The sequence below is a fragment of the Triticum dicoccoides genome, chromosome 5A (assembly GCF_002162155.2).
Source record: "Triticum dicoccoides isolate Atlit2015 ecotype Zavitan chromosome 5A, WEW_v2.0, whole genome shotgun sequence".
Lineage (NCBI taxonomy): Eukaryota > Viridiplantae > Streptophyta > Magnoliopsida > Poales > Poaceae > Triticum > Triticum dicoccoides.
Genome location: NC_041388.1, coordinates 327,146,961 through 327,156,510, shown reverse-complemented (window position 1 = coordinate 327,156,510; position 9,550 = coordinate 327,146,961).

The following is a 9,550-nucleotide window of genomic DNA, read 5'->3' as shown; positions in this document are numbered from 1 at the left end:
TGCTGGGTGTGGGTAGCGCCTCTCATTCAGTAAATATATGGACTTTTGAATTGATTTTACTGTTTACTAGGCTGCATGGGCTGTTTTGTCTTGGGCCTAGAGAAACAATTACTACTAGTACAGTGGAGACACTCTACAACTACCCAGAAAAACAATTACTACTAGTAAGGTGGATACAATACCGCTTCTGGATCCTCCTAGGTCATCGAAACGTCTCCCTCTACTAAATGCCGTTATACTTTTGTTCACCGACATGCGGGCCATGCAGCGCGCGGGCCCAAATGCCATCCACCAAATTAGAAGGCAGTGTGCAGGCGGAGAGTCACCCCGGTCATAGCGCGGCAATAATGAGCCGTCGTATCACAAAACCCCACCTCCCCGCAGTCTAAGTTTGATGGACGAAGCAACATCATTTCACTCTTCTCTGAATCCCCTTCTCCCCCACCGTCTTCAAGAAAGGCAACACTCGCATCTCCACTATTCTTTTCTCCCAACGAAGGGAAGTTAAGTGGATCCGTGATGTTGGTATATTTTCGTTCAGAGAAAAAAAAGAACTTTTGCAAAGTAGTAACCGATCCTCACTCTCTTTTTTGTTTCATTGTTATTGTGATTGTGTTTTCTTTTCAGTGGTCTCCTAGTATTCGTCAGTTTAATGATGGACCAAGGAGAACCAGGCAAAGACCTGTCGATATTGGAGCAGACGCGGGAGGCTGATCCCCATGAGACAGAGAGCTCCAAGAAGATGGAGGCAACCACCGAGCCGACCCCAGATATGCTCACGGCCACTACTGCAATGGTCAACGCCCCGTTCGAGGTTACAGCCCCCGTGGCACTGCAGGAGCAGTTTTCCCCCTTCGAGGATGTGTCCCCCCTGCTGAGCTGCCCAAGGTGATTTTCTTCTTTGCCGATCTCGACTGTGGTTTTTCATCTAAGTATGTGGTGATGAATAATGCAAAATTTTATTAGCTTCGATGCCATGCTATACATAGTGGTTTAAACAACTTGTGTTTCTTATACTGGAAAGTAATTCAGAATTTGTTTTGGTTTCAATTAGAGCCCTGATGCAGACAAGGATTGTGTGGTTGTACATGTCACTTGCTATGAGGCGGATGACCTGAATATATACGCACTGGGAAAACAGAGTTTTTAGGCTGTTGGATCCTGGAAGCCATTTGTGCTTATACCAATGAAGATTTTTATTCCAGCCTCACTGTTGTCAGGCATGTTGTCCAGGGTGTACTGAAGCACAAGAAGTTCAAAGCTACTCCTTCGTTTGTGAGGCATACTGTTCTTGTCAAGCTTACGTAGGAAGATGACATGGTAAGCCTCCACAAACAAGTTTATGAGTGGCAAGGCCACAAGGTTGTCTTCATGAAGGTTCACAGGATTGAGCTGCTGCCGAATGTCCTCGATGATGTTCATGGCAAGGTCCGTCTTGCGTCCAGCCAAAATTAGATCGAGGCATGAAATACTTGCCCCAGCTTGTGTTCAATATAGTTTGGATTCTGTCTAATTATCCAAACCTTGCCTGTTATCAAGCCCTCTGGAGCTAGTACTCTGTTTGAATCCGTCTATGGGAACTGCTACTACTTTTGTGTGCCCGTGAATCATCGTAATTGTTGTCGAAACAGATGCGTCCTCACTAGTTTTATCATATGAGCAGTGTGTGTTTTGATGAAATAGAGTACTCATTTGAGAACTGTGCACTGACGTATACATAAGTACTTATAAACACTGTTGGTGCTACCCCCACTTGTAAGCAGTTGTGCCAAACACGACACATTGGCTCAGCTCGCTTCAACACTAGGCTATCGACCAACTAACAATCAACAATTTGCTGTCTAACATGTAAGCAACTATGTATCTTGTTACAGTGGTTCATGCAGTTAACTGAGGCCACAATGTAAATTCCAAACGTTCACACGCTAGTCCAGCGTTCATGTGGAACACTCACATTAAACTCGGCTTCATAAAAAACATGAAAAGCATAAGTTAAGCAATTTTATACATCTCAATGATTCATAGAACATAACAAACATATACTAGTTCACAGCAAAAGACACAGTTGTGAGAAGGTTTACAAATCAGGAAAAAACAAGCAAGGCTTCTCTGAGCAAAGGGCCTCCCGGCAGGCTTAAATTTCATGGAGTTTACTCTGGTTTTTTCTTGTTGCCACCATCCAGCATTAGGTTCTCTCATTCCAGAATAACCAATTATAATTGTGTTCTCAGCTGGAATGCTGAACTGAACCATGTAGTGTACTGACCAGCTGATATTCTTGTGCATTCCACTAAATTTAAGCACCGCTATTTGCAGAAATAAGCAGACCACAATGCCTCTTGTCCGTGCACCTGTCCAAAAAACCTCCGTGCAGCCGTGCCAGCTAGTCCTTGGTCCATGGATGAACTGGTAGAAAGTGCATTCTGGACTAGGATGCAGTTGTTTTTGCTCGTCCCTACACTGCAATCAGGAAGTAAAATGTACGAATCAACTTCTTTTATATTGTGTTGGTCATTCTACCTAGTAACTACCAATTTAGGAATACCTGGAAGACGGGTGGTTAGACGATGGCAACGAGCGATAGCCATCTCATTTTGCGCAGTTCTACTAAAACTGAGGTGTGTGCTTTTGGTTGCGCGGATAGAAACGATACGGAGACAGACATCCCGAAACGATATGGAGACAGACATCCCTGTTTGCGCAGATACGAAAAACGGTTATTTAAACAGTGACAGATATTTGCAGTGGCATATGATTAACAACAACATCTATTGTGTTATAATTGGCACTAGATTGACAGTATGAAAGTGTCCTTAAGTAAGTAGCATCACATCACATCAACACTACCACTAGATTAACATGCAGAACAATAGCATTAGTATTACTGTCATGAGAGTAGCACATGGTCAGTAAATGTGCAAACAAATTTGTGCAGTTCCACTGGGATGAAGCAATGTTGGTGGTGTGAGATTTAAGTGTAACTGCAAAAACACAATTCATGGGAAAAAAAGCAAGACGGAAGCACTTCATGAAATGGTGGTGTCATTGCTTCAATTTATCGACGGCACTAGACCATTACTTATTAGTGACATTAGGTGCCATTGCTTAATGCTTCATGTGATTTTACATTAACGGTAGCGATATGGGCGTAGGGACGGCAGGAGCATAAAGTGGTGAGGTACATGTGGTTGCCGAGAGAGGCAAACACTCAGGCAGTGATAACCCACAAGTATAGGGGATCGCAACAGTTTTCGAGGGTAGAGTATTCAACCCAAATTTATTGATTCGACACAAGGGGAGCCAAAGAATATTCTCAAGTATTAGCAGCTGAGTTGTCAATTCAACCACACCTGGAAACTTAATATCTGCAGCAAAGTGTTTAGTAGCAAAGTAATATGATAGTAGTGGTAACGGTAGCAAAAGGTAACGGTAGCAAAAGTAATGTTTTTGGTATTTTGTAGTGATGATAGCAATAGCAACGGAAAAGTAAATAAGCGAAGAACAATATGTGGAAAGCTCGTAGGCAATGGATCAGTGATGGAGAATTATGCCGGATGCGGTTCATCATGTAACAGTCATAACCTAGGGTGACACAGAACTAGCTCCAGTTCATTGATGTAATGTAGGCATGTATTCTGAATATAGTCATACGTGCTTATGGAAAAGAACTTGCATGACATCTTTTGTCCTACCCTCCCGTGGCAGCGGGGTCCTTACGGAAACTAAGGGATATTAAGGCCTCCTTTTAATAGAGTACTGGAACAAAGCATTAGCAAATAGTGAATACATGAACTCCTCAAACTACGGTCATCACCTGTAAGTATCCCGATTATTGTCACTTCGGGGTTAATGGATCATAACACATAATAGGTGACTATAGACTTGCAAGATAGGATCAAGAACTCTCATATATTGATGAAAACATAATAGGTTCAGATCTGAAATCATGGCACTCGGGCCCTGGTGACAAGCATTAAGCATAGCAAAGTCATAGCAACATCAATCTCAGAACATAGTGGATACCAGGGATCAAACCCTAACAAAACTAACTCGATTACATGATAGATCCCATCCAACCCATCACCGTCCAGCAAGCCTACGATGGAATTACTCACGCACGGCGGTGAGCATCATGAAATTGGTGATGGAGGATGGTTGATGATGACGATGGCGACAGATTCCCCTCTCCGGAGCCCCAAACGGACTCCGGATCATCCCTCCCGAGAGGTTTTATGGCTTGGCGGCGGCTCCGTATCGTAAAACGCGATGAATCCTTCTCTCTAATTTTTCTCTCCCCGAAACAAAATATATAGAGTTGGAGTTGGAGTCGGAGGAGCTCCAGGGGGCCCACGAGGTAGGGGGCACGCCCTAGGGGGCAGGCACGCCCCCCACCCTCGTGGATAGGTGGTGGGCCCCCTGGCCTTCATCTTTTTCGGGTATTTTTCATATTTTCCAAAAAGTTGCTCCATGATGTTTCAGGTCATTCCGAGAACTTTTGTTTATGCACATAGATAACACCATGGTAATTCTGTTGAAAACAGCGTCAGTTCGGGTTAGTTCCATTCAAATCATGCAAGTTAGAGTCCAAAACAAAGGCAAAAGTGTTTGGAAAAGTATATACAACGGAGACATATCAACTCCCCCAAGCTTAAACCTTTGCTTGTCCTCAAGCAATTCAGTTGAAAAACTGAAAGTGATAAAGAAAAACTTTTACAAACTCTGTTTGCTCTTCTTGTTGTAAATATGTAAAGCCAGCATTCAAGTTTTGAGCAAATATTATAACTAACCACATTCGCAATAACGCTTAGGTCTAAAGTTTACTCATATCAATGGCATAATCAACTAGCGAGCTATAATAATAAATCTCGGATGACAACACTTTCTCAAAACAATCATAATATGATATAACAAGATGGTATCTCGCTAGCCGTTTCTGAGACCGCAAAACATAAATGCAGAGCACCTTTAAAGATCAAGGACCGACTAGACATTGTAATTCATGGTAAAAAAGATCCAGTCAAGTCATACCCAATGTAAACTAACAATAATGAATGCAAATGATAGCAGTCCTCTCCAACTGGTGCTTTTTAATAAGAGGATGATGACTCAGCATAAAAGTAAATAGATAGGCCCTTCGTAGAGGGAAGCAGGGATTTGTAGAGGTGCCAGGGCTCGGTTTTGAAATAGAGGTGAATAATATTTTGAGCAGTATACTTTCATTGTCAACATAACAACCAATCGATGGCTATATCTTCCATGCTACACACATTATAGGAAGTTCCCAAACAGAATGGTAAAGTTTATACTCCCCCTTCCACCAACAAGCATCAATCCATGGCTTGCTCGAAACAACGAGTGCGTCCAACTAACAAGAATCCCAGGGGGAGTTTTGTTTGCAATTATTTTGATTTAGTTTGCATAAAGCATGGGACTGGGCATCCCGGTGACCAGCCATTTTCTCGTGAGTGAGGAGCGGAGTCCACTCCTCTTGAGAATAACCTGCCTAACATGGAAGATACGGACAGCCCTAGTTGATACATGAGCTATTCGAGCATACAAAACAGGATATTTATTTGAAGGTTTAGAGTTTGGCACATACAAATTTACTTGGAACGGCAGGTAGATACCGTATATAGGTAGGTATGGTGGACTCATATGGAATAACTTTGGGGTTTAAGGAATTGGATGCACAAGCAGTATTCCCGCTTAGTACAGGTGAAGTCCAGCAAAAGACTGGTAAGCGACCAGCTAGAGAGCAACAATAGTCATGAACATGCATTAAAATTAATCAACACCGAATGCAAGCATGAGTAGGATATAATCCACCATGAACATAGATATCGTGAAGGCTATGTTGATTTTGTTTCAACTACATGCATGAACATGCGCCAAGTCAGGTCACTTAAATCATTCAAAGGAGGATACCACCCTATCATACCACATCATAACCATTTCAATAGCATGTTGGCATGCAAGGTAAACCATTATAACTCATAGCTAATCAAGCATGGCACAAGAACTATGATCTCTAGTTGTCATTGCGAACATGTTTATTCATAATAGGCCGAATCAGGAACGATGAAATAATCATATTTACAAAAACAAAAGAGGTCGAGTTCATACCAGCTCTTCTCATCTCAGTCAGTCCATCATATATAGTCATAATTGCCTTTCACTTGCACGACCGAACGATGTGAATAATAATAATTGTGCACGTGCATTGGACTAAGCTGAAATCTGCAAGCATTCAATAAACAGGAGAAGACATGGCAATATGGGCTCTTTTGTCAGATCAACAATTATGCATATAAGAGCCTCCTCAACAATTTAATCATGGTCTTGTCCTATCGACCCCCAAAGAAAAGAAAATAAATAAAACTATTTACACGGGAAAGCTCCCAACAAGCAAAAGAAGAACAAGAAATCTTTTTGGGTTTTCTTTTTAGTTACTACTACAAGCATGGAAAGTAAACTAATTAAAAGCTACAACTAATTTTTTTGTTTTTCTTAAGGTTTATTAAACACACAAGAAGAAAGCATAAAAAGGAAAGTAAACTCGCATGGATGATACAATGAAAGAGTATGAGCACCGACATCTAGCAATGAGTGTGTGAACATAAGTGTAATGTCGGTGGGAAATACGTACTCCCCCAAGCTAAGGCTTTTGGCCTAAGTTGGTCTATGGCCACGGCTGGCCTGGCGGATATCCATAATAGTATTTGGGGTAGTACTACAATGAACAAGAAGACTCCGATTGCCACTGGTTGGCAATCATCTCCGGATCCCACTGGTAATTAGACTGTCGTGAAGGATCAACTTGTGGTTCCGGCTCTGGTTCCATGGCCGGTGCAGGGTTTCAGTAGGCGTGAATAGCCTCTAACAGAACAAGGTACTGGCCTGCAGATAAATCAAACAAAGAAGGAGCAGGCAGGGTAATAGTCTCAGGATGATGTTTATCAAAGAACAATTTGTATTTAAGCTCTCCTTCCCTATTTTTAACAATAAAATCATCTGCCACCATACTCTTATAGTCTAAATAAACGTGAAGCAACAGTTTTTCTTCCTTCTCATAATGCCTAATAGGTATGTTAAAATGTATAGCTAGGCGTGAAGCATAGATGCCTCCAAAGATGGAGCCCTTTGTACGGTTCAGACTTAACCGTCTAGCAATAATGCCGCCCATACTAACAGAGTTATCACCGAATAAACCATGGAGAAAAATAATAATATCAGGGATACTAAGGTTTCCACAGTTTCCGCGACCAATTAAACAACGACTAGCAAATAATGCAAAATAGCATAAAACAAGAAAATGTATGCTAGTGATTCGTGCATCGGAAACCTTCCTTGTTTCCCCTACAGTGATAGTATCAATAAACCCATCCACATCCTCGTGATGTGGTTCCTCCGTCATGCCCTCGAAAGGGACTAAACAAACCCGACAAAAATCATAAAAGTGACATCTCCTTATGCTCATCATATAAATGAAACTCCACCATAGGTGGTGAGCTCCTAGAATAGAAATGAAAGTTTTGCACAAAGATATTTGTGAGTAAGAGATACTGATTGTAGCGACCTGACCTCAAACAGTCAAGTCTCTGTGCTTCAATGTCATCCCTGGATCGGTAATGCTGACACACATAGTACTCGAAGGATTTATAACAGAGTAGCAATCACACACTTATTACATCGAATGTCTCAAAAGAGAACTTATTACAACAATATGTCTTAAGGCCATCTAATGCGATAATAGTGGAAGGCTTGGAAGATAGGTGAGTCCATCAACTCCAACGGCATAGCTGAGCTGCACAGCAACGACCTAACAAACCTTACTCCTCGTCTGAAAAGTCTGCAACATAATATGTTGCAGCCCGAGAACGGGTCAGCACATGGAATATGCTGGCAATGTAACACAGTAGGACAAGAACAGAATAAAGCTATCACTACATGCATATTTGGCTGGTGGAAAGCTCTATGGTTATAATTTTTGCGAAAAGCCAATTTTTCCCTACAACAAAGGAATAGATTTTAATTTAACTATCATGGTGGTTGAAAAAATATTGAGAAGGTAACCCCAACTCAATCCCAATTAAAGTAATTAACAACCCATCAATATTAATTAAGAGTGATGAGATACATGTGATAACCCAAGTACTAGATACTCAAGATTGTCCATAACTGGGGACACGGCTAACCATGATTAGATTGTACACTCTGCAGAGGTTTGCGCACTTTTCCCCACAAGACTCGATCGCCTCTGTTGGATTCTTGCACTACATGGTGTTTGAGAAACGGATGACCGAGACACTGTCTTTTAGAAACATTAACTCTCTACTCCGGGTAGACCATACCAAACCTACAAAACCCACTACCTGTTGATCCACCTCTTCAAGAGCTTCACGTAACTTACTCAACTATGCTAGAGCCCATAATAGCTTGTGGCTGCACATGGAAGTTTCTAGCATGAATCATCTTAGTTCCCTTTGAGCCTGGGTGGCGGTCCATAGGAAGATCACATGGATACCCCGGGATTTCCAAAAAAATAGACAACACTAGGTTCCCTAAGTGCCTCAATCCACCCAGATGTTAATTTAAGTTGCCACCTTAAGTTGAACCATTAATTAATAACCTCACATCTGTCATGGATTTCACTCAAACCCAAACCACGTCTACGAGCATAACATAGCATAGCAATATAAGCAACACGTAGAAGTAACTCCCAAGGGTTTGATAGTAACAAGGTAATAGGTTCTACCTCAACAACTACTTCCCAACCCACATGTTAATGATGTCCTGATCATGCAATGTTTGAGGATTGGAACTAATGCAATAAAAACTGGGTATGAAAAGAGTATGATCAATGTGTTACTTGCCTTGCTGACGATCCGCGAAACCTAGAGACTCGTAGTAACACGCTTCGCACTCCGGGTGTTCTATCAAAAACAAACAATAACATACATAAGCAACAAGCAAAGATGCACAAGCAAAACTCAAATACAAGGGATTGACCAGAAAGTTCAACTTAAGAACTCCGGTACGCAAAAAGAATCAAATCAAACGGAGCAATGAAACTCAAACGGCGAAAGAAACAAGATCCGTTTACTAATCTGAACTAAGGTCAAATTTTTACAGTGGCAAAAACTTGTGCAAGTTGGTTAAACAGAAAGACGGTCTCGAGACAAAGATCTAGGCGCTTGAATCGCCTGATTCCGACTAACGAGCGAAAAGATAAACAGAAACTAAGATCGGATCAGAAATCATGATCGAGAAAAATCGCAGATAAATCCGATAAAAAGAAAACTGACGAACAGTCTAACGAACGAGCGTTCGTTAGCTGTGACTAACGGGTGAAAACCGTTCGTTAAAACAAACGTACGGACGAACGTCCGCTAAATAGAAGAACCGAGAAAAACTGGCAAACCAATCTAAAAAACGAACTAGGGTTTCTAAAAAACCGAATGGTTTAAAAAAACCGGCGGCTCGGGTCCGGCGAGGCGGGGTTGGGTGGCAGGGCGGCGGGGCTCGGCGGCGGCTGCGGGCGACGCAGGCG